At 41.8% G+C, this 25899-nt stretch overlaps 2 long non-coding RNA genes and 1 other non-coding gene across 4 annotated transcripts in view; 2 read left to right on the top strand and 1 right to left on the bottom strand.

Moving 5' to 3' along the window:
* Positions 1–1584: 1584 nt before the first annotated feature.
* TRNAW-CCA (transfer RNA tryptophan (anticodon CCA)) lies at positions 1585–1657 on the top strand. Its single transcript has one exon. It is a non-coding gene; the product is annotated as a tRNA-Trp (tRNA).
* A 6041-nt stretch (positions 1658–7698) lies between these two features.
* Positions 7699–16130, top strand: LOC139181429 (uncharacterized). 2 transcript variants are annotated; one of them, XR_011565388.1, is made up of 2 exons: positions 7699–7911; positions 15993–16130. It is a non-coding gene; the product is annotated as an uncharacterized lncRNA (long non-coding RNA). The 2 variants fall into 2 exon arrangements; XR_011565387.1 differs by having other exon boundaries at positions 15122–16130.
* The window catches only part of LOC139181430 (uncharacterized), a 67074-nt gene continuing 55997 nt past the window's right edge, over positions 14823–25899 (bottom strand). Inside the window, exon 3 of the long non-coding RNA XR_011565390.1 lies at positions 14823–15248. This is a non-coding gene — a long non-coding RNA (uncharacterized lncRNA). The remainder of the gene's footprint in view (positions 15249–25899) is intronic.

Below are 25899 nucleotides of genomic sequence, written 5' to 3'. Positions count from 1 at the left end.
CATTTCAAAATATGCATTCATGATTCCTGTGGTAGTGGGAAGGGAATGGGACAAATCATGCACTAACTCTTTATTCCCACACATCACTTCTCCTAAGATTTCAATGACCACAGCAAGCTATGGTTTTCCCAGTAGTCATGTACAGATGTGAGATTTGGACCATAAGGAAGGCTGAGTGGTGAATAACTGATGCTTTTGAATTGTGCTCGAGAAGACTCTTGAGAGTCCCTTGGACTGCAAGGAATCAAAGCAGTCAATCCTAAAGGAAATCAACCCTGAATATTCATTGGAAGGACTGATGCTGAAGCTCCAGTCCTTTGGCCACCTGATGCGAAGAGCCAACTCATTGGAAAAGACCCTGATGCTGGGAAAGATTGACGGCAAAAGGAGAAGGGGGCAGCAGAGGATGAGATGGTTAGATAGCATTATCAACTCAATGGACATAAGTTTGAGCAAATTCCAGGAGATAGTGAAGGACAGGGAAGCTTGGCATGCTACAGTCCATGAGGTTGCAAAGAGTTGGACACAACTTAGTGACTGAACAACAAAGCAAATCAGATGGTGGTGCTCATAGTAGGAGGTGAGGGTAAAGTTCTACATGAATCTTAAAGAAAGAAAGATACAAATATTAGGTGAACCACACTGTTGACAGCCAATTCTGTGTTCTAGCACTTAAGAGTACATCATGAAAAACGCTGGACTGGAAGAAACACAAGCTGGAATCAAGATTGCCGGGAGAAATATCAATAACCTCAGATACACAGATGACACCACCCTTATGGCAGAAAGTGAAGAGGAACTAAAAAGCCTCTTGATGAAAGTGAAAGTGGAGAGTCATTTAGAAATGACTATCAAGAAGAAAATACAACAAAGACAAAAATTCAGTAACAAACATGAATACATACAAGTGATAAATGGGGTCATATTAAATGCAGCTTAAGGGTCCTCAAAGGTCAACTTCTAGATACTGAATCAAGTATTTGATTAATACAAACTTTAGGTTGGTCTGATTTTCTGTATAAAGAAGTAAACATATGCCATAATTTGCTGTGTGCTGTGCTTAGTCACTCAGCTGTGTCCAAATCTTTGTGATCCCTTGGATTATAGCCTGTCAGGCTCCTCTATCTATGAAATTTTCCAGGCAAGAATACTGGAGTGGGTTGCCATTTCCTTCTCCAGGGCATCTTCCCAACCCAGGGATCAAACCTGCGTCTCTTGTGTCTCCTACATCAGCAGGCTGATTCTTCACTGTGCCACCTGGGAAGCCCCATGCCATAATATACTTCTTCTTAATCTCTATATGCCCTGCTAGTTTTTGAAAGATCATCAAATAACCAGATTTTCCAGGTTCAGATAGGATGAGAAGGATTTAAAATGCTAAAATATATATTCTCAGAACATTGATCAATATTATTCATTCCATAATGCTTCCATTTTTACATTCACTTCTTCTACTTTTGACAACATGGATGGACCTTGAAGGCATTATGCTAAGTGAAATAAATCAGACAGAAGAAGACATATACTGTATGATCTCATTTATCTGTGGTATCTTTAAAGAAAAAAAAGCCAAACTTTGGGACTTCCCTGGTGGTCCAGTGGCTAAGACTCTTGGCTTCCAATGCAGGAGGCCCAGGTTCGATCCCTGGTCAGGGAACTAGATCCCACATGCTACAACAAAGATCGTACATGAGGCAATGAAGATCTCCAGTGCCACAACTGAGACATAGTGCAGCAAAATAAATTTTTTTTAAGCCAAACTTTGAAACAGTAAAATGGTGACTGCCAAGAGCTGCAGGATGAGGGAAATGGGGAGATGATGGTCACAGGGTACAAGCTTCTAGCTATAAAATAAATAAGTTCTGAGACTCTAAGGCACAGCATGGTGACTACAGTTAGGATATAATTAAATATATAATATAACCCTCTTATATACTTAAAAGTTGCTAAGAGTGTAGACCTTAAAAAATGTTCTCACCATAGACTCCAAAAATGTAATTATGTGAGGTGATGTGAGGTGATGAACATGTTAACTAACATTATTGTGGGAATCATTTCACAATATATACATGTGACCGATCATCATGTTGTACATCGTAGACTTACACAATGTTCTAGGTCAATTAAATTGCAATAAAGCTGGGAAAAAATAAAGTGACTGTGTATTCTACAGCACACTTTATACAAGATTAGCACACAACAATCAATTGCATTTATATATACTAGCAGTGAACACTGGAAATCAAAATTAAAACCACAATAACATTTGCAATTGCTCCAAAGAAAATAAAATATGTAGGCATGAATCTAACAAAATGTGTACAAGATCTATATGCTGAAATATAAAAAGCATTGATATATGAAATTGAGAAAGACCTACAGAAATGGAGAAACATATTGTATTCATGGATTGGAAGACAAGACACATGAAAGCTGTCAGTTCTTCCTAAATTGATCTGTAGGTTTAATGTAATTCCTAGCCAAATCTGAGAAAGGTTTTTTGTAGACATAGATGAGCTTATTCTAAAATTTATACAGAAATGTATGGGACCCAGAATAATTAAAACAATCTTGAAAAGGAAGAATAAAGTGGGGGAACCACTCTACTTGATATTAATCCTACTATATAACAATAAAAACTGGATGCTGTTCATAGAGGGATAGACGTAGAAACTGATATAAGGAAAGAGACAAACTAGGAACGGACCCATACAATACCCAACTGATGTTTGACCAAGGTGTAAAGGCAGTTCAATGGAGGAAAGATAGTTATTTTTAAAATGATGCTGGAGCAACTGGACATCCACAGGCAAAAAGTGAACCTCAATCAAAATCTCATGCCTTATATAAAAATTAACTCAATGAATCACAGATTTAAATGTAAAACTTAAAACTATAACACTATAAAATATAGGGGAAAAATTGACCTAGGGCTAAACAAAGCATAACTTATATGCAGAGTACATCATGAGAAATGTTGGGTTGGATGAAGCAAAGCTGGAATCAAGATTACTGGGAGAAATATCAATAACCTCAGATATGCAGATGACACCATCCTTATGGCAGAAAGCGAAGAAGAACTAAAGAGCCTCTTGATGAAAGTGAAAAAGGAGAGTGAAAAAGTTGGCTTAAAACTCAACATTCAGAAAACTAAGATCATGGCATCTGGTCCCATCACTTCACGGTAAATAGATGGGGAAACAGTGGAAACAGTGACAGATTATTTTCTTGGCTCCCAAATCACTGCAGGTGGTGACTACAGACATGAAATTAAAAGACACTTGCTCATTGGAAGAAAAGTTATGACAAATTTAGACAGCACATTAAAAAGCAGAAACATTACTTTGCCAACATAGGTCCGTCTAATCAAGGCTATGGTTTTTCCAGTAGTCATGTATGGATGTGAGAGTTGGACTCTGAAGAAAGCTGAGCGCCGAAGAATTGATGCTTTTGAACTGTGGTGTTGGAGAAGACTCTTGAGAGTCCCGTGGACTGCAGGGAGATCCAACCAGTCTATCCTAAAGGAAATCAGTCCTGAATATTCATTGGAGGGACTGATGCTGAAGCTGAAACTCCAATACTTTTGCCTCCTGATGCAAAGAGCTGACTCATTGGAAAAGACCCTGATGCTGGGAAAGATTGAAGGCTCGAGGAGAAGGGGACGACGTAGGCTGGATGGCATCACTGACTCAGTGGACACGAGTTTGAGTAAACTCCGGGAGTTGGTGATGGAAGTCCATGGGGTCACAAAGAGTCGTACAGGACTGAGCAACTGAACTGAACTGAACTGAAACAAAGCATTCTTAGACTTATTGTCAAAACACAATCCATAAGAGGAAAAACTGACTAATTGGACCTCCAAATTGTGGTCCAAATGTTTGTTCTATAAATGCTTAGGGGAAGAGGATGCAATCTGGGGGAAAACATTTGCAAATCATGTATGCAACAAAGGATCAGTACCCAAGTAAAGAACTCTTAAAAATTGACTGTAAGAAACTATTCAGTTAGAAGATGCCAAGATATATGAAGAAACATTTCACTGAAAAGGATATACAGATGTTAAATACACACAAGAAAAGATAGCAGCTGTCATTAGGCATTAGGGAAATGCAATTTAAAACCACAATGATATATATCACTGTACTCCCATCACAATGGCTAAAATGAAAAATAATGACAACAACAAATGCTGACAAGGATGTAGAGAAACTGGATCTCTCATTCACTTCTGGTGGGAATGTAAATAGTGTAGGCACTCTATAAAAGCATATGGCAGTTCTTACAAAACTAATCATGCACTTGCCATACAATCCAGGAACTGTACTGCATTTATTCAGGGGAAATGAAAATTTAGGTTATGCAAAATCTGTAGACAAATGTTCATCGCCCCTTTATTTGTAATTGCCAAAATTTGGAATCAATCCTGATATCCTGCAATACATGAATGGTCAAACAAGCTGTGATACCTCCATACCATGGAATACTACTCTGCAGTAAAAAGAACAAACTCTTGACATTGGAACAACTTTAATAGATCTCCGGAGAACTATGTTGAGTGGAAAAAGCCAACTTCCAAAGGTAACCTATGTATGATTCCATGTAATATTCTTAAATGACAAAATTACAGAGATGGAGAACAGTTTAGTGGTTGTCAGGAAGAGAGGGACAGAAGATGAGTAACAGTGGAGACCCTTGTGGTGTTGGCACTCTTTAGTATCTTGACTATGGTGGTGATCACATCAACCTACACGTGATAACTTTTCTTAGAGCTGTACACACAGGCAGATGGGTGCATATAGAATTGTTGAAATTGGAATAAGGCGGATAGATGGTGCTGATGTCAATTTCCCGTTTGTAATATTGTACTATAGATATGCTCTGCCAGGTGGCCCTGTGGTAAAGAATCCACCTGCCAATGCAGGAGACATGGATTCGATTTCTGGGTTGGGAAGATCCCCTGGAGGAGGAAATGGCAACCCACTCCAGTATTCTTGCCTGGGAAATCTCACTGACAGTGGAACCTGGAGAGCTACATACAGTCCATGGGGTCACAAAAGAGTAGGACAGGACAGTGACTAAACAACAACTATAGATATACATGATGTTATCATTGGGAGTGAAAGGTATTTGAGATCCCTGTGAATTATTTCTTACAATTGCATATAAATCTATGATTATCTCAAAGTAAAACTTCTTAAGAATGACTATGAGATGATCTATGCTTGATCCCCCATTTAATAAGTAGAGAAAAATAAAGCATAGAGATAAATCATCAGTTTAGCTTGAAAAAGACCTGGTACGAAGTCTAGGTTAGGACCCACATTGGAGTTCCCAATTCAGAAATCAAGACTGGAATGAATATAAGGACCACCAGCATTTACACTAATGAAGAACCTTTCAGAGCATTCCAGCACCCCCTTATACAGTTGCCAAGTGTACAAGATATCCTGAGCAAAAACTGCCCAGTTGAAAAGAACCATTTGATCATAATAAATCATTGGAAGCTTTTAAGCCACTAGGTTTGGGGATGGTTTGTTATGGAGTAATCAGAATACTACATCAAGCGAGGGGAGCCAGTGGTTGTAGCCAAATAGATGAGTTGTTAAATCTCAGTGAGTCTACTGATTTTTAATACTGGGATCTATGCTTGTCCCCGTCTGTTCCCTGACACCCATTTTCCTGAATACTCTCTAAGCACATTGGGAGTGATGATGGGGGTTGGGGGATGCAGATACAAAGGAAATTAAACAACCAGTCCTTGGCCTTGAGGAACTCAGTATAGTGAGACAAAACATCAGTGCCTTAAGTGGCATGAGAATGGTTATGAGGCAACAAATCAGCAAGTTCAAACTAATATGCTGCTGCTACTGCTGCTAAGTCACTTCAGTCGTGTCCGACTCTGTGCGACCCCAGAGACGGCAACCCACCAGCCTCCCCCGTCCCTGGGATTCTCCAGGCAAGAACACTGGAGTGGGTTGTCATTTCCTCCTCCAATGCATGAAAGTGAAAAGTGAAAGTGAAGTCGCTCAGTCCTGTCCGACTCTTAGAGACCCCATGGAGTGCAGCCCTCTAGGCTCCGCGGTCCATGGGATTTTCTAGGCAAGAGTACTGGAGTGGGGTGCCATTGCCTTCTCCCTCAAACTAATATAGTACAGCACAAATTGAATGCATGTGGTAATGTGTGGCTACCTAGGTGGCAGGATGGAGCTAGACATTTTGGGCCCTGAAGGCAACATTTCAGAAAGGGCCAAGTGTTCTTTGTTAACACTGAAATAAACATCCCCAGCAATTCAGGGCTAGTTGGATGATATTAACACTTGTGAAGAAAGAAAAAAAAGAGTTAACTTCCAGGGATAATTATTTTTGTTTTCATTCTCCTTTGTTCTCTCTTCATGATATATGATATGGTTTTGGCAAGCACAACTGCTCTGAGCATCAGTTTCCTCATCTATAGACTGGCGATAACAGCCAGAGAGCAGCGGGTTGAAAATCAGGAAATCCTAACTGGAAGGTCAAATCTATCTAGCGCGGCCTTCCATACATCAGGTCTCCCGCTCCCTCCTCCATCAGTTTCTTCTGTGACAGGAAGAGGTTGAGATGAATGGTCAGAAGTTCCTCGCCAACTCCAACACTTGAGGCCATGGACAGATCATTCGGTTTGTTGTGAGAGTTTAAAAAGTAATGATGATGCATAGGAAAGTACTCTGTAAGCCATAAAGTGGCATGTTGATGTTAAGAGTATCAATATAAGGCAGTTCCACCTTGAAAAAATCCTGCAGCTCTCCTTTAAATTTAGGAGCTCAAAATATAAATGGGTATTGTCTGTCAAGGCACCGCTTTCAGGCCCTTAGAGAATTCTGATAATTTGTACTTCTTGCTCACGGAATAAACTCAAATCTGGACTAGTCCATCTCGGGTTCACCAAGGGGTCAGCAGTGATATTGCGATTTCACGGATGGGTTCTTGGTGAACCACTCCCAAGTTTTCTTCAAGACACCTAACAGTTACTAGAGATCCTTTCCCTGGGTCTTAGGAACTCTCTTGGTGAACGAAAGCAGATTTCTAAGTCGTCCCTTGTCCCTCCACAGACACACACTCATCGCCATCCTGCCTTGAAGGGCACCAACGTTTTGTCACTTTACTAGCCGCGATGTGGATTTGAGATACACCCCGAAATGATCAGCAGCCTGCTATAGGGCATCATTTTCGAGGCCAATTCATCCCGCGTCCCGCGCGCCGGCTGGGGACCAGACCAGGTGCACGCAGAGCGGCCGTGGTGCCGGAAGAGAGGGGGCTGAGGGCTTCCAGCAGGGAAGTCGGAGGGCAGCCGGGGTCATCAGGCCGTGAGCAAGCGGCGGGGAGCTCCTAGGCGCCTCCAGCGCGGAGCGGGAGGGGGGGCCGGAGGAGATGTGCGGTCCCTTTAAGACCCCAACGCTCGCTTAGCCAGAGGAGCGGGGGCTGGGGGCGCTGCGTGATGGGAAAGTCGCCCGCTAAGCCTCACACTTTCTCCCGATTTCTTAACTTTCTTAACTTTCGGGTCGGGGGATAGGGGAGAAAGCGGCGGTGTCCGGGAGGCGAGGGGGTGCGGGCTTGCAGCTGCTGCGTGGTCGCGGACTTCCCGCCCGCGCCGAGCCGCCGGCCTCACGGGCCGAGTAGGGGGCGGGCGGCGGGCGGGTAGGTGGCCCCGGGCCGCCGCACCCGCGCCTTGGCTGTGCCCCAGGGAGCCGGGCGAGCCGCTGTTCCCTCGTGGTGTGAGGGCGGTGATGTTTTTCCTCCCCCCCACTTCCGAGTCCTCCTCCCCCCTCGCACGCACTCTAGCTCTCGCCACAACCTGCGAATCCCAGACCTCGGAGGAGCGCCCCGGAGAGCTCAGAGCGCCTGCACGCGTGGACCACGGAGGCCGGTGGCCAGGTCAGTGAGAGGTGCCCGGCGCCTGCTTTCCCTCTCTTCCTTTCCAGCGTTTGCACAGGTGGGCCGTCTTCCCCCAGGGCACCCCAACCTCCCCGAACCTGCCACCTCAGCCGGCTCCCTGCTCCAGCTGCCCGCGGCCCGGCTGGAGGTGGGGCCCAGGGCGCTGCACCAAGGTAGGTGGGTGGGTGGGGAGGGGGGTCGGCTCCCTTCGGATTCGAACTCGCCACTCCCGCTTGGCCTGCGTAGTTCCAGGCTCTGGAGCTGCGGGGAGGCCCCTTGGGTAGCCATCTAACAGGTTCTGAAGTCACCTTAGTGATTGCCTGTGTCCCGAGTCTTTTTTGCTTGCTTGCTGAAGTGCCCTGGACCAGTAAATGGTTCCCACGTACTCAAGTTAAGGAAACAGAGCAGAAGGGGCTGGAGGCGCTTCTGTCCTCCTTGTGGACATCTGCCTCATTTTCTGGCCCGGACCACTGGGGTCAGAGTTGGACCCGCTAAGCTCAGGGTGCAACGCAGTATTGCCAGAACTCAGGGCCTGGAAAGCCTGCCTTCTAGTTCCTGCCGGCCCTGCCACTAACTTTGTGAGAATGGGCAGTTGAGTTCTCTGGGCTCCAGGATGCCCATTTTGAAGGTGGAGTTGTTGTGGGAAATCAAAAGGAAATGATAGATAGCACGGTGTTTTGCAAACCAAACTCCAGTCGTTTGTCCATCATAGCAGCGACGGAGGCATCTCAACTCAGACCAGAGACACCCTGGCCTGAAGCTGCCATTTTTCAGGGCCAGCCCACTGCCAGTGAATGGAGCTTTTCTTGTTGGGTGGTAGACTGGGGAGAGGATTTTAGCTGAGGGACTCTGGCCTGCGACTCCAGTGTCTTCTTTTTTTTTTTTTTTTGTCTTCTTTTTTTTTTTTTTTTTTTTTTAAATTTTATTTTATTTTTAAACTTTACATAATTGTATTAGTTTTGCCAAACATCAAAATGAATCCACCACAGGTATACATGTGTTCCCCATCCTGAACCCTCCTCCCTCCTCCCTCCCCATACCATCCCTCTGGGTCGTCCCAGTGCACTAGCCCCAAGCATCCAGTATCGTGCATCGAACCTGGACTGGCAACTCGTTTCTTACATGATATTTTACATGTTACAATGTCATTCTCCCAAATCTTCCCACCCTCTCCCTCTCCCAGAGTCCATAAGACTGTTCTATACATCAGTGTCTCTTTTGCTGTCTCATACACAGGGTTATTGTTACCATCTTTCTAAATTCCATATATATGCGTTAGAATACTGTATTTATGTTTTTCCTTCTGGCTTACTTCACTCTGTATAATAGGCTCCAGTTTCATCCACCTCATTAGAACTGATTCAAATGTATTCTTTTGAATGGCTGAGTAATACTCCATTGTGTATATGTACCACAGCTTTCTTATCCATTCATCTGCTGATGGACATCTAGGTTGCTTCCATGTCTTGGCTATTGTAAACAGTGCTGCGATGAACATTGGGGTACACGTGTCTCTTTCCCTTCTGGTTTCCTCAGTGTGTATGCCCAGCAGTGGGGTTGCTGGATCATAAGGCAGTTCTATTTCCAGTTTTTTAAGGAATCTCCACACTGTTCTCCATAGTGGCTGTACTAGTTTGCATTCCCACCAACAGTGTAAGAGGGTTCCCTTTTCTCCACACCCTCTCCAGCATTTATTATTTGTAGACTTTTGGATCGCAGCCATTCTGACTGGTGTGAAATGGTACCTCATAGTGGTTTTGATTTGCATTTCTCTGATAATGAGTGATGTTGAGCATCTTTTCATGTGTTTGTTAGCCATCTGTATGTCTTTTTTGGAGAAATGTCTATTTAGTTCTTTGGCCCATTTTTTGATTGGGTCGTTTATTTTTCTGGAGTTGAGCTGTAGGAGTTGCTTGTATATTTTTGAGATTAGTTGTTTGTCAGTTGCTTCATTTGCTATTATTTTCTCCCATTCTGAAGGCTGTCTTTTCACCTTGCTAATAGTTTCCTTTGATGTGCAGAAGCTTTTAAGGTTAATTAGGTCCCATTTGTTTATTTTTGCTTTTATTTCCAATATTCTGGGAGGTGGGTCATAGAGGATCCTGCTGTGATGTATGTCGGAGAGTGTTTTGCCTATGTTCTCCTCTAGGAGTTTTATAGTTTCTGGTCTTACGTTTAGATCTTTAATCCATTTTGAGTTTATTTTTGTGTATGGTGTTAGAAAGTGGTCCAGTTTCATTCTTTTACACAATCAGAATCCAACAACACATTAAAAAGATCATACACCATGATCAAGTGGGCTTTATCCCAGGGATGCAAGGATTCTTCAATATCCGCAAATCAATCAATGTAATACACCACATTAACAAATTGAAAAATAAAAACCATATGATTATCTCAATAGATGCAGAGAAAGCCTTTGACAAAATTCAACATCCATTTATGATAAAAACTCTCCAGAAAGCAGGAATAGAAGGAACATACCTCAACATAATAAAAGCTATATATGACAAACCCACTGCTAACATTATCCTCAATGGTGAAAAATTGAAAGCATTTCCTCTAAAGTCAGGAACAAGACAAGGGTGCCCACTTTCACCATTACTATTCAACATAGTTTTGGAAGTTTTGGCCACAGCAATCAGAGCAGAAAAAGAAATAAAAGGAATCCAAATTGGAAAAGAAGAAGTAAAACTCTCACTATTTGCAGATGACATGATCCTCTACATAGAAAACCCTAAAGACTCCACCAGAAAATTACTAGAAATAATCAATGACTACAGTAAAGTTGCAGGATATAAAATCAACACACAGAAATCCCTTGCATTCCTATACACTAATAATGAGAAAACAGAAAGAGAAATTAAGGAAACAATTCCATTCACCATTGCAACAGAAAGAATAAAATACTTAGGAATATATCTACCTAAAGAAACTAAAGACCTATATATAGAAAACTATAAAACACTGGTGAAAGAAATCAAAGAGGACACTAATAGATGGAGAAATATACCATGTTCATGGATTGGAAGAATCAATATAGTGAAAATGAGTATACTACCCAAAGCAATTTATAGATTCAACGCAATCCCTATCAAGCTACCAACAGTATTCTTCACAGAGCTAGAACAAATAATTTCACAATTTGTATGGAAATACAAAAAACCTCGAATAGCCAAAGCGATCTTGAGAAAGAAGAATGGAACTGGAGGAATCAACCTACCTGACTTCAGGCTCTACTACAAAGCCACAGTTATCAAGACAGTATGGTACTGGCACAAAGACAGAAATATTGATCAATGGAATAAAATAGAAAGCCCAGAGATAAATCCACGCACATATGGACACCTTATCTTCGACAAAGGAGGCAAGAATATACAATGGATTAAAGACAATCTCTTTAACAAGTGGTGCTGGGAAATCTGGTCAACCACTTGTAAAAGAATGAAACTCCAGTGTCTTCTTACTGTTTGTCCAAAAGAGAATTGTTACCCTGGGGGCTGTCCCACAGACAATAGTGCATGTAAGATTACAAGGGTAGTGAAGCCTCTAGGAAGGATTAAAGGAACACTGTGGGGCATGACGGAGAAGGCAATGGCACCCCACTCCAGTACTGTTGCCTGGAAAATCCCATGGATGGAGGAGCCTGGCGGGCTACAGTCCATGGGGTCGCTAAGAGTCGGGCACGACTGAGCGACTTCACTTTGCCTTTTCACTTTCCTGCATTGGAGAAGGAAATGGCAACCCACTCCAGTGTTCTTGCCAGGAGAATCCCAGGGACGGGGGAGCCTGGTGGGCTGCCGTCTCTGGGGTCGCACAGAGTCGGACACGAATGAAGCGACTTAGCAGCAGCAGCAGCAGTGGGGCATGAAGAGCTGGCTGACCTGCCCATCCTTTAGCCTTCCTTTGGGAATGTCTCTGATTCTATTCTACCCAGGAGACCTCTTCTGAGAATGGACAGAGCCTTGGCACTTGGCCGCCCAGATCCCTTGCAGTCACAGCCAGGCAAGGAGCCTTTGGTCCCCTGGCTCGTTGCAAATGAACTTGGTGAATGCTTGTTTCACAAAGGCACCTTAATGGGTACATTTCTTTAGGATCTTACGTGTTTCTTAGACTCCTGTAAAGCCCACTCACCCTCCCCAGCTCGGCAGCGTTGGTTTCAGAATTTTTGTTTTCTTTGTTGTTTTCTTGTTGGGGCCTGGCTTTCCCCCAAATATGTCAATGGCTACATTTCTAAGTAACCTGTAAAAGAGCCAGCGCAAGTGCCATGGCACAACGGCCTGTGTGAAGCAGAGAGTTAGTGCCGAAATAACGCCAGTTAACTGGATCAAAGTATAATTTGAAAAATTAAGGACAGTTTGGCTCTTTGCAAGTGTAAGAATAGGCACATTTGCTGAGCAATGCTCACTCGTGTTTATTGTTGCAGCCCCAACAAATGTCTTGAACTGTTCTCCTCCCCCCAAAAGAAAAAGTTAAAGGGATAAAGAGAAATTTAACAGAGACCTGGGGAGGGAACTCTTCTAGGTTTATAGCTCCATACAGAACATAAAGGCAGGACTTCAGGATCTTGTAAATCAAAAGTGATTATTTATAAAGAGACTCATTTTCTGATGTTCTTCAGCCCAGCCAGGGAGGCCACAGGGATGACAGGAATGCCAAAAGAGATTAATTGCTCTCTAGTCGCCAACTTTTCTCTTTGCTCATACCATTAGTTGAGACCCAAGAAAAGCAAAAAAAGAAAAAACAAAAACCAAAACCTAAGAGCCGTTTTCTTGCCAGCTTGAGTTATGAGGCAATGCTACTGTTCACCAAATCACCCAACCATTGTACAAGAAAAATAATCCAGTTGGTTCTTGCATGGGGAGACCCGAAAACCACAGCTTCAAAAATCCCCCCTGAGAACCCTCTTACACTGTTGGTGGGAATGCAAACTAGTACAGGCACTATGGAGAACAGTGTGGAGATTCCTTAAAAAACTGGAAATAAAACTGCCTTATGATCCAGCAATCCCACTGCTGGGCATACACACTGAGGAAACCAGAAGGGAAAGAGACACGTGTACCCCAATGTTCATCACAGCACTGTTTATAATAGCCAGGACATGGAAGCAACCTAGATGTCCATCAGCAGATGAATGGATAAGAAAGCTGTGGTACATATATACAATGGAGTATTACTCAGCCATTAAAAAGAATACATTTGAATCAGTTCTAATGAGGTGGATGAAACTGGAGCCTATTATACAGAGTGAAGTAAGCCAGAAGGAAAAACATAAATACAGTATACTAACTCATATATATGGAATTTAGAAAGATGGTAACAATAACCCGGTGTACGAGACAGCAAAAGAGACACTGATGTATAGAACAGTCTTATGAACTCTGTGGGAGAGGGAAAGGGTGGGAAGATTTGGGAGAATGACATTGAAACATGTAAAATATCATGTAAGAAACGAGTTGCCAGTCCAGGTTCGATGCACGATACTGGATGCTTGGGGCTAGTGCACTGGGACGACCCAGAGGGATGGTATGGGGAGGGAGGAGGGTTCAGGATGGGGAACACATGTATACCTGTGGCGGATTCATTTTGATATTTGGCAAAACTAATACAATTATGTAAAGTTTAAAAATAAAATAAAATTAAAAAAAAAAAAAAAACAGAAAAAAAAAATCCCCCCTGAGAGCCATATGTGATTATGATAAATTAGATTTCAGTGGTTTAAAAAAAATCTTTCTCCTTTGGAGACGTGGGGAATAAGTTTATTAAAGAAGGCTCGGGAAGAACCTCACTGGGGTGAGTCGCTGTGTTAAAGCTGTTCATGGAAATGATTTGCTTCAAGGGAACCTGGTAACTCTAAGAGGACAGAGCTGGACATTCTGAGTGATTGAAGGAGGGCAGAAACTCCCAGAAGGGATATGGTCATCAGAACCCAGGTCTTTTGAAGGCTATGAACATGTCCCAGGAAAATTTAGTCATTGTTTAAGGAGCAGGAAGGAGGTAGAGAGGCAAATCGGTGCTGCAAATCCTGGCTGATACCATAAATTATTCTCTATGACCAGTTCTGCTTTGGTTACATACTCTTAATTTGAAACCATGGATTTTAAATTATCTGGCCAACTTCATAATATTTAAAGTAAGAGTGGTGGCATTCACATCGTGGCCCAAAGACAATTCAGTTCTCCAGAATGATCATCTTGTATTCCATCCAGCTCTCTATACTCAATATTTAGGTTAGACCTGCTGAAAAGATTGTTGAACTCACTTCCCATCCAATGTTAATCCCAGACTAAAATATGGTGTTTCTTGAGTTATTTAAATATTTTCAAATCCCCCTTTGGAAGAGTTTTGCCAGCTCTAAAGTCAATGGAAATGACCTGTGGCTGGATATAATCGATAGCAAACCTTCTGTGTTCTAAGCCTCAAAAAGCTTTCCACTCCTGAGACTGGAAATGCAGTTCTCCTATTTTTAGGAATGGTAGGTGCTTTTGGGGTGGTCTTTTGCGTGGTGATGCAATGTGAACATATTACCTACTTAAGTTTGCCCAATATTCCTTAAATGGTCCATTTAAAATTTCCATTTCACAGGGGACTTCATGTGAGAGGAATATATCTGAACCATTCAGGTGCTTACATCGCATCCATTTGCTAATCACATCTGTCTTTTCCAACATAAGTAGCCAAACTGAAAATCCTTATAGATCTCATAAGAGACACAGGCAAAACACTGATCAATGCTTGCCCCATCCCTGAAGGATTAAAAATAATGGTAGTCTTGAAGCTAAGATCAGTTGACTTTGGTTTCAGAAATTGTTTGGGTCACTGCCTATTATTTTTATCTTGTTTGCCAAAATGGCCATTTTGCAAACCCCAGTTTCCCTTTTCTCCCAAAGAAAATCTCTTGAGAAGTCAACTTTAATTCCCTTAGAAATGAGGATTTCAAAATTTATTTTTTCTTTCCTATGACTTGCCTGTAAGGATTTAGCCTTAGCGTTGGATAGGAATGTATGTTCGTCCACTTAAATTTTCCCCCACAGTCTTTGCAAGGCAGGAGAGGCAAGTTCTCTTTCTTTGCAGGAAAACAGTGCTTATTACACATGTAAATTCCCCCAGCCCTTCCCGCCCCCCAGTAGGTTAGAAGCCTGAGATAAGAGGTCTCCATCAGTTCCAGTAGATCTGTTGTAAGTCTTTTTGTCTGCTTTCTTCCCAACAGCTTGAGTACACGGGGCCCTGAAAGTTTCAAGTTGCCTTTTGCACTGGCTGGAATGAGAAAAAAGTGGAAGATGGGCTGCATGGGAGGCATGAGATACATCTTTTCCTTGTTGCTGTTCTTTCTTTTCCTAGAAGGAAGCAGAACAGAGCAAGTAAAACCTAAGTGTCTTGAGTTTAAGAAAAAACAAGATACTTTCTTGTCATTTCTTTGAGAAGGTGCTTATAATCTGAAGAGATTGCGAGTTAGCCCAAATGTGGCCCTGCCACGAATCTAAGAAAGTGAATGTTACTGGTTTATGTGTGAGTTGATAAAAGGAGAGCTTTGAATCAGGCCAATGAATTTGGGGCTATTTTTCTGATTATCATATAGTTTTCATCTCATAGAACACATGACACATTAGTTATTTTCCATTTCCTGTTCTGAACTGTACAAATTTCATTCAATTTTACATAATTCTAGAAATATCTGAGAGATGAGCTGGATTTTTTCCCAAATTTCAGACTCTTCAGCAAAGGATTTCACTTTATGAAAAAGAATAACACAGAAAAGAAAAAGAAAAAAAAAAGTAAAGCAGGCTCTGCCAATCTCTTCTGCTGAAAAATGAAGAAGGAAAAAACCTTCACACGAACTGGATTGAGATGAAAAATCCTTTGAGGAAATTGAGATTCCAGGGACCGTGAGCAAATTGGATGCCATTTGTTGAATGGAACGTCCCTGCAAAGCCAGGGAATATTTCTAGAAAATCAGCGATCTGTGTCATGGGCTGACACATTGGAGAAAGCCGAGTGGCGGGAAAGGGGGGTAATTAACCCTCCTTGCGGCCACATTTGGGAGACTTATGAGTAACCATTGACATCTCTGCCCTTGTTAGGAGCTGTCTGCCTGCCTTCGCCCACTGTGAGCCTCACCATCTTTGGGCCATTTGCAGCCACCTCCAAGGTGGACCCTGGCTCTGCATTTGAAGGAAAAGCCCTCTCTCTAGTTCCCCTTTTTGGCTGCATCAAAAGAAGCACAATGTGGAACTGGTCCAAGACGGGGCATTCTCTGCTCCACTGAACTTATTCATGAGAAGGAAGTGTGTAAGTATGCCTGGTAGGAACTGAAACAGCATCTGAAGCCCATCACTTCAACACGTATCCCCTTTATCAGCTTAAGTTAAATATATTGGGCATGAGGCTCTCTGTTAGGGAGAACAGTGCCGAATCTGTTCCACTGTTACCTGTCTTTCTGCTTCACTATGGTTTTCATAGTAAAGTGAGTCTCTTTCCTGGGAGAAATGGGGCTTTTGATTAGGCTTTTAAACATGAGTGACCCATTGTAATCTCGTATGATTGAGACACAAAAAAGGAAGTTTGAGCAGGGCACAGTAGGAGCAAGAGAGCTTAAATCAGCCTCTTCTCTTATAGTCCTCAACCGACCTTCTTCTGCTTGAATACGTAATCCACCTCAGAACCCTCGTCTTCCAGAAGTTTGCCTTGATTTAAGTGGATGTGAGAGAAAAGTCCAGTCCATTCTCAGCTAAGCTCACAAGCAGCTGGACTTAAAACTCCTTTGTTTCTTAGGGAGAAACTTCCCTTATGGCCTTGTGGCAGCATGGGGAAGCTTGCAACTCTTAGGAGACAATCTTCTCTGGGAAGCCTTCCATATTAATGAAGAATTGAGTAATATTGTCCATAGAAATAGACAATTAGAGCTTAATTGACAAACCAAAGAAAAAATGTGATTGAAAACTGATTGACAGACCCCAAACTATCACTCTCTAACATTTCCTACTGCCTGTGAGTCTGTCCCAAGCCCTTTGGATATTCAATTGGTGTCAAAATGATTATGTAACAGATGACCTAAGGGACCAGTTCTGGGCTAGTGTTTCCAGCTTATAGTCAGATAATGAGGCTTAGGTCATCGTCATTCCCTAAATGAGCCCTCAGCATCATTCTCTGGGGCCTGACCCAAGCTAACTGTCTCAAAGATATGTGCAAAGTTATCTCCACTAAAAGGAGACTCTAAAAGTCTATGCCTTAGGTATGTTGCCTTGGCACACATACACACTCACACACCCATACACTGCACACACACATACATTGCATGCACAGAAATTTATATTGCAGCTCTACAAGACATTAGAAACACTAGGAAACGGTTGCATAAATGATCCTTGTAATGTATTCTCATGCTACCAAACACTCCTTATTGCAAATGATAGCCCTGGAAAATGGTTATATTAGCTTATTTTGAGATTTCTTAAATTGTGAAATGAATACTACTCACTGAACAAAATGATGTGAAAGTATCTGAACTTCATAAAGAACCTGTTTCTCTCAACTCCCATTCCCGCACCTCAGGGATGACTGTTACTATTAATAATAGTAATAGTTTTCTGTTTCTTCCATGCTGTTTTCTCTCTGTGTTATCAAAACATACATATCTATAGGGATTTTTTCTTTTACAAAAATTGGATATTATATATTTTTTTTTCCTTATAACTTGCTTTATTCAGCAGTGTGTCCAGGACATCCTTCCATGTCAGAACATTTCAGTGTAACAGTACCATGTTCATTCTAATGCCTACATAGTACCCGGTTATATGAGTGTGCCATGGTTTGTTTAGATAGTCCCTATTTGTAGATATTTAGATTGTTTCCAGTTTTGTTATTACTATAAGTAAGGCATTAGTGAATGCCTGAAAGCACTTAAGCAAGTGTTTGTGAGTAATTGTCAGGTCAAAGTGTATGCTCAGTTTTAATCTTGGCAAAAATTGTCAAATTGTCCTTCCAAAAAAAGTATCAGTTTACACTTCCACCATATATGTATGCATGTCCATTTCTAATTCCTTCACTAAAAGTATTATTAATCGCTGTATTCATGGGCCAGTTTACTAGAGGAAATCCTATTTCAGTTGTGCTGTGAGAGTTTCCTGTTACTGGAGTGTATTTTCAATTACTTTTAATTCAATTGTATTTCTCCAGTGAATTGGCTATTTTTCAGTTGGGTTGCTTGTCTTATTGATTTGCAAAAGCTTATTTATTAACATTTTGTTATTTCAAATGTTGTAATTAACCTTTTGTATTTCACGTATTGTTTTCCCAGTCTGCCATTTCATTCAAACTTTGTATAAGCCATATTTTCCCATATAGAAGTTTTAAATTTTTGTGTAGTCAGATCTGTCATTCATTTCCTTTATGGCTTGTGGATTTCTTCTTATTCCTAGGAAGGTCTTTCCTACTCCATATTCTTATATTTTTTCTACTGCTTCCATAGTTTGGGGTTTTACCCATAGTTCTCTCTTCTACCTGAACTTTATATTCATGCTTGGTGCACAGTGAGGCTTCCCAGGTGGCTCGGTGGTAGAGAATCCACCTGCCAATGAAGGAGAAAAAGGTCCAATCCCTGGGTCAGGAATATCCCCTGGAGAAGGGCATGGCAGCCCCACTCCAGTATTCTTGCCTGGAAAACCCCATGGACAGAGGAGCCAGCCTGGCAGACTACAGTCGATGGGAACACAAAGAGTCAGACACGACTGAGCATGCACGCACACACATGGTGTGCAAGAGGGAACTAATTTTTTATCTCTGGGTAGTAGTTTCATGACTGTTATTTTTGTTCATCTTTATAGTTCTGTTTATTCCAAAGATTTCACAATTGGCAATATTACTTTGACAACAGGAAAAAGTCCTTTGAAGTAAGAGGAAATCAGGATTCCCATATTGTGCTGTTGAGTTCTAGAGAAGAGTAGGTATAGGAATGGAAGAAGCAAAATGAGGGGAAAAAAATAACAGAAAAACTTCAAGAAATGTGTAAGGATCATAAAGTTGCATGTCACTCCTTGCTGCCTGATACTGTTTTACCCAAGGAAGCCAAGGTTTTTTCTCACTCATGGGCTGGTTTGAGTATAAGCATGTTGGTCAAGGCAGATGCTCGGTAGCTGTTTGCTCTCGCATTTTAGGCATCAGGATGGAATGAGGGGCGATGCTATTATGGTCAAAGACACTCACTCAACTGGTGTAGAATCTGAGGAGGTCTGGAGGAAATGCTTTCAAAGCAGAAAGCTGTTTGCACAAGGAAAAGTAGAAGTGGATGCTGCCACTTGCTAGTAGCTAATTAGCCAGAGTTACCTTGCTCTCACAGGAGGGAAAACCCGCTCAGGAACCCGGGAAATATGGACAGTGCCATCACAGTGGATGAATGAGCCATTTATGGCTTATATAAAAGTTTGTTCCTGTCCAAAAGCAGCGAGGATGGAGATCTTTAGCTGGGAAAATGTCTTTCTATAATTCCATTATGCTCAATTGTTAAAGTTGTAGTCAAAAGAGGCCAGGAAGTTCTTTTGAAGTTCAAAGAAGCATAATATTCAGTGCATAATATTCATGCAAATGTAGGACAAAATGAGCTGAAGTTTGCCTCTTTTGGCATATCTGACTTAGGTAATGAACTATTGATCAAAGTGAGGTAGAATAATTGAGTTGTTAAGAATATTTAATTATATATTTCAAATGAACCAGCCTGTGCCAAGGCTGGCAAAAGTCCTTGGGAGAGAAATGGTTGGTGTATTTCATGGCTTCTGTGCCTGCTTTATAAGATGGGTTAGCTGGATCTTCCAAGAGACTAGATTCTCACTCATTTTTCTCCTTTGGAGAAAAGCTTCTAACATTTGTATTTGGCTGAAAATGGGCCTCTGAACTTCCCAGGAAGGATGAGTCCCCAAAAGATTGCAGAGAAGGAAGAAGATAGTGAAATTTTGAGACACAGGAAGCATGGTCTTATGGAGCCTACCCAGAGCCTCTTTATTGTGAAAGTCAAGGGCTTGAGTCCTTCACCTCCAGGTTATCACTTGGACATTTGAGGTGATTATTTGACAAGACAAAGAAATGAGCAGAAGAATAGATGTATTCACATCTTAGAAGTTCAGATAGGTAGAAGTAGAGTAAATGAGAATGCTTTAAAATTAGCTTAATGCCTTTCAAGGTATATTCTTAATTATTTTTTATGTTGGGAGGGACCAGTGGTGTTGGCTATGGAAACTCTGGAGTCCACTTTGATCCAAACCCCAGATCCTCCTTACTTACTTTGGGAATGTTGCTTAATCTCTCCAGCTTGAGTGCTCTTATCAGTACAGTAGGGGAAATAATAGTGTATTGATTGTAAACATGGTCATCTAAAGACTCGATGATATTGTGCACACAGAGGGCTGTGTGACAGTGGCTGGCACACAGTTTTTAATGAATGGTAGCTTCCCTGATGGCTCAGACAGTAAAGAATCTGCCTCTAGTGCAGGAGACCCGGGTTTGATCCTCGGGTCAGAAGGATCCCCTGGAGAAGGGAATGTCAACCCACTCCAGTATTCTTGCTTGGAGATTCCATGGACAGGGGAGCCTGGCAGGCTACAGTCCATGGGGTTGCAGAGTCAGACACGACTGAGTGACTAACATACGCACACACAGCAATTAGAGTAACTCTCTTACAGGCCAAATGATATTATCACCTTAATTTTCAAATGAGAAACTTGAAACTGAGTGAGGCCAAGTGACTTTGTACAAAGCCAGACAGCAAATCCAGGGCAGCACCAGAATGAAAACCCAGGTCTCCAGATCCGCTGTTCTGTTCACAACACCAGTTTGTGTCTAGCAGTTCTTTGAGGAAGCCAGTGCCTTCTCTTGAATAGAAGCCCAGTGCTTTGCACATGTGGAGAAGGAAATAGCAACCTACTCCTGTATTCTACCCTGGCGAATCCCATGGACAGAGGATCCTGACAGGCTACAGTCCATGGGGTCCCAAAGAGTCGGACACAACTGAAGTGACTTAGCATGGCATGCACAGCTTTGCACATGGCAGCCACTTAACATGTGAGATGATCTGAGTAGATGAATAAAGAACTTTGTAATCAGAATTCCAAAGACAGGCAGTATACTATTTGGGAGTTAAAAGATAGAGTCTAGGACTAAAGTTATTCTGGAACCTAAATAAGCTAAGCCAAAGGAAATGTGTGAGGAAGGCTAAAAATATGTGCCTTTATGTGCATGCTTCTTAGATTTCCCTGACTTATCAGAAGGATTGGAATGCCCTCATAGTCGAATGGAGAGTGAACTGTGCTCTAAGTCAGGAGACCTGGCTTCTGGTCAGTTCTATTGCTCACTGTGTGGTGTTGGTTGAGTCATTCACGCTCTCTCTGAACTAAAGATTCTCTACTCTCTGAGAGGAATTCTTCCCTTCTGGACAGCAAACTAAAGGATGGGAGAATAAGGGGTTGTGCATCGGGGAGGGCAAGGGAAACCAGAAAAATGAAAGTGGAAGTGTTAGTCCCTCAGTCACGTCCAAGTCTTTGGACCCCATAGAGTGTAGTCTGCAAGGCTCTTCTGTCCATGGGATTCTCCAGGCAAGAATACTGGAATGGGTTGCCATTTCTTCCTCCAGGGGATCTTCCCGACCCAGGGATTGAACCTGTCTCCTGAATTGCAGGCACATTCGTTACTGTCTGAGGCATCAGGGAAACCAAGGCTCTGTCTTTAGTATTTGGAGCACACCTGGACTTTTATCATTGTCACAAGGTCTTTGCAAAAAGCGTTTTACTCATTTAAGATTTATAGCGTGCTACTTCCCAAAAGAGTAGATATAGGTTATATATGAAAGAATGGGATTCCCTGGTAGATCAGCTGGTAAGGAATCCACCTGCAATGCAGGAGACCCTGGTTCAATTCCTGGGTTGGGAAGATCCCCTGGGGAAGTGATAGGCTACCCACTACAGTATTCTTGGGCTTCCCTGGTGACTCAGATGGTAAAGAATCCACCTGCATTGTGAGAGACCTGGGATCAATCCCTGGGTTGGGAAGATCCCCTGGAGGAGGGCATGGGAACCTACTCCAGCATTCTTGCCAGGAGAATCCCCATGGACAAAGGCACCTGGCAGGCTACAGTCCATGGGGTCACAAAGAGTCGGACACCACTGAGTGACTAAGCCCAGCGCATCACAGCATATATGAAAGAATAGTTGCAAGATAACTTTTTAAAAGCTGAAGCAAAAAATAGAGGCCATCTGACCAAAGTAGAAAGGGTAGATATTTTTAACACCTGATTTGGTATCATGAGGCTTCCCAGGTGGCTCAGTGGCAAAGAATCCACCTGCAATGCAGGAGATACAAGAGATGTGGGTTCCATCCCTGGGTCAGGAAGATCCCCTGGAGAAGGAAATGGCAACCCACTCCAGTGTTCTTGGCTGGAAAATTCCATCGACAGAGGGGCCTGGTGGGCTATAGTTTATGGGGTCTCAGAGAGTCAGATACAATTGAGTGACTGAGCATGCACAAAGGTTGATACATTACAGTATTCACGTTTCTAAGTTGGTGTATGCTTCCTGAAAAGATAAAAAGAGAAGCTTTCCATTGGTTGGCAAGAGAAAGGTACAATTTCATCTACCTCCCACTTAGTCAAATGGTATTCATGATGGGATGTTTGCAGAAAGTACATTTTGGGTGGTACAAAATAATCTTGGTTTCATAGAAGAAAGAAGAATCATATTTGGCATTTCTCTATTAACCCTCTGTAAAGGAATAGGGCAAACATTAAATTATAGCTCAATATAAGTTTTTTTATAAGTGCTAAGTTAATGTAGTCCAGATAGTTTAACTTTGAATGATATAAGCTAATCGAAGGCTAGAACATGGAAATGTTATACATATGGTTGTTTAATATGTCTAGTAGACTGCATTGTCAATTATCAGATGCCCTAAGCAAAGTTTACATCAATGTGATTTTTTTCTATTTAAAAATAGATGTCATTTTTCAACATTCAGAAGAAAATAAAAGTATTAGAGAAACAAAAGTCATTGGTAATCTCAACATTTATGTTAATCATGGTTAATTGGTATATAGACTTAGAGTCTTTTTTTTTTTTTTGCAGCTACACACACACACACACACATATGTGAGCCTCCATGGTGGCTCAGATGGTAAAGAATCTGCCTGCAATGCCAGAGACCCAAGTTCGATCCCTGGGTTGGGAAGATCCCCTGGAAAAAGAAATAGCAACCCACTCCAGTATTCTTGTCTGGGAAATCCCATGGATCGAGGAGCCTGGTGGGCTACAGTCTATGGGGATCACAAAAGAGTTGGACATGACTTAGCAGCTAAATGACAACAACAACACAAAAAATTATTTTATAAAAATGAAGCACTCAGGCAGGGTATGTGCCCAGTAGTGGGATTACTGGGTCATATGGTAGTTTATTTCTAGTGTTTTGAAAAGAATCTCTATACTGTTCTCCATAGTGGCTGTGCCAGTTTACATTACCACTAACAGTACAGGGGGGCTCCCTTTCCTCCACATCCTCTGCAGCATTTATTGTTTATAGATTTTTTTTATGATGCCCATTCTGATTGGAGTGAGATGATACATCACTGTAGTTTTGATTTGCATTTCTCTACTAATGAGCAGTGTTAAGCATTTTTCCATGTGTTTATTGGCTATCTGGGTGTCCTCTTTGGAGAAGTATGTGTTTAGGTCTTCTGCTCATTTTTTGATTGAGTTGTTTGTTTTTCTGATATTGAGCTGCATGAGCCATAATTCAAAAAGACACATGTACCCCAGTGTTCATTGCAGCACTATTTACAATTGCCAGGACATGGAATCAACCTAGATGTACATTGACAGATGAATGGATAAAGAAGTTGTGGTACATATGTACAATGGAATATTACTCAGACATAAAAAGGAGCAAGCTTGAGTCAGTTCTAGTGAGGTGGATGAACCTAGAGCCTGTTACACAGAGTGAAGTAAGTCAGGAAGAGAAAAAGAAATATCATATATTAATGCATATGTATAGAATCTAGAAAATAATACTGATTAACCTATTTGCAGGGCAGGAATAGAGATGCAGACTTAGAGAGCATACTTGTGGACAGAGCAGGGGAAGGAGAGCGTGGAATGCACTGATAAAATACTGTTGAAATATATACATTACCATATATAAATAAGCCAGCTAGGTGGAAGTTGCTGTATAACATGGGGAGCTCAACCCAGTGCTCTGTGACGACTTAGAGGGGTGGGAGGGAGGCTCAAGAGGAGGGGACGTATGTATATTTATGGCTGATTCACACTGGTGAATGGCAGAAATCAACACAGCATTGTCAAGCAATTATCCTCCTATTAAAAAATTTTTAAATGAAGCACTGATTCATCATGGATTCTCTAAAGTGCACCTGTAGTGGAGATTTAGCCTATGTTGTCTGAAGTGAAAACTGGATAAGTTAGATATCAGTTGTGGGGCACACAAAGTTGATTCTGTTGTGAAAAGTTCAAGAGCACAACTTAAATTCTTGACCAAATAGTAAGTAAACCTCCTTTAGCAGAGATTTGTGCAGCTGAGGTGCTGATAGAAAGAACAATTTGTTTTTTTCAGACAAGAGATTTAATTTTTTGCCCAAAGTCCTATGCCAGATGACAAGAGATTATTTTAGCCAGAAAAATTATTCAGATCAGGTTTCACCAGTTGAGCAGCCTTTCTGTAAAAGTATCTCCCATGGCCTTGAGAATACCATCAAGTCTCAATTATCCATGTTAATGGGAGATAGAAGGGCACAATGAATTGAAATTTCATGGAAAATCTTCATTTCTCAACTTAGCCAATGATGTTGCCTTGCTCAACTCTCAAACCTCTTCGAAATATGGACCTTTTCTTCTCATTGAGTTTGCCCACCTGCTAGTAGAAAAGCTAGTAGAAAAGGCAGGTAGTGGGAAGCCCAGGCTGTGCATAGGTCACTCAATATATATTAAGTTGAATTAATTTTGGACAAATGATCCAACAAGTAGGAATAAGATAATTAACTACCAGATAAAGAGAAATAAGCTGTATACTCAAAAGTGAAGGACTTGGGTTTTTCTTGACTTTCTGCTTTCACTGGCTTTGGTAGCCTGAAAATGACGTCTTAAAGCCCTGAGGAATTCTGACTGAGACTTCAGTTCTAGAAACCCAATTTGCAGAGAAATAGGACATTTTTCTTCTGTAATGACTGCTCCATCATGCCCTTTGTCCTGCTTCAAGTTAGATAAATGTCAGAAGAGAAGTACTTATGCTTTTAATTTTTTCTTCACTATTATAGTAGCCTTTAAAAAAATACTCCAAAAGGAATTTGTTTACTTGATTTGTCCTCTTATATAATGAACAGCAAAGATTCATCTCTCCCTGTCCACTGACTGTATGTGTTATAATAAAATAAATATTATTGTAGTACTTAACATGATGATGTGTCTACAGTAATAGCTCTTATCGAAAACTGTTCATGGGAATGTTTCTTGCCTTTAGACTGGTGATGAAGTTATTGAACTTTTGACCTGGTGCTCGGTGCTAGACAGTAATGGTTGGGGAAAACATTGATGGCATAGAAGCACATCTTTGTTGTTTACTTTTTGTCATCATTTCTGTTAACAGGGGCCCTTAAAGTATCAGGGATTATCACTTTCAATTAGGGCCACATGAACCCATTTGAAAAATAGCTGTGATGATACAGGTTGAAGGTCCATCTCAAATGTTCATTGAAATTCCCTTGGGACCAAGTTCTACTCTACAGATACCATGAGTCAGTGGTAAGTCATGAAGTCTCTGGACTTCGCAGGTGGCTCAGTGGTAAAGAATCTGCCAGTGCAGGAGCCACAGGAGACAAGGGTTCAATGCCTGGGTTGGGAAAATCCCTTGGAGATGGAATATGGCAACCCACTCCAGTATTCTTGCCTGGGAAATCCCATGGACAAAGGAACTCAGCAGGCCACAGTCCATGGAGTCACAAAGAGT

This window comes from Bos indicus, chromosome X (assembly GCF_029378745.1).
Source record: "Bos indicus isolate NIAB-ARS_2022 breed Sahiwal x Tharparkar chromosome X, NIAB-ARS_B.indTharparkar_mat_pri_1.0, whole genome shotgun sequence".
In the NCBI taxonomy this organism is placed as follows: Eukaryota; Metazoa; Chordata; class Mammalia; order Artiodactyla; family Bovidae; genus Bos; species Bos indicus.
This window is presented reverse-complemented; position numbering and strand designations above follow the sequence as displayed.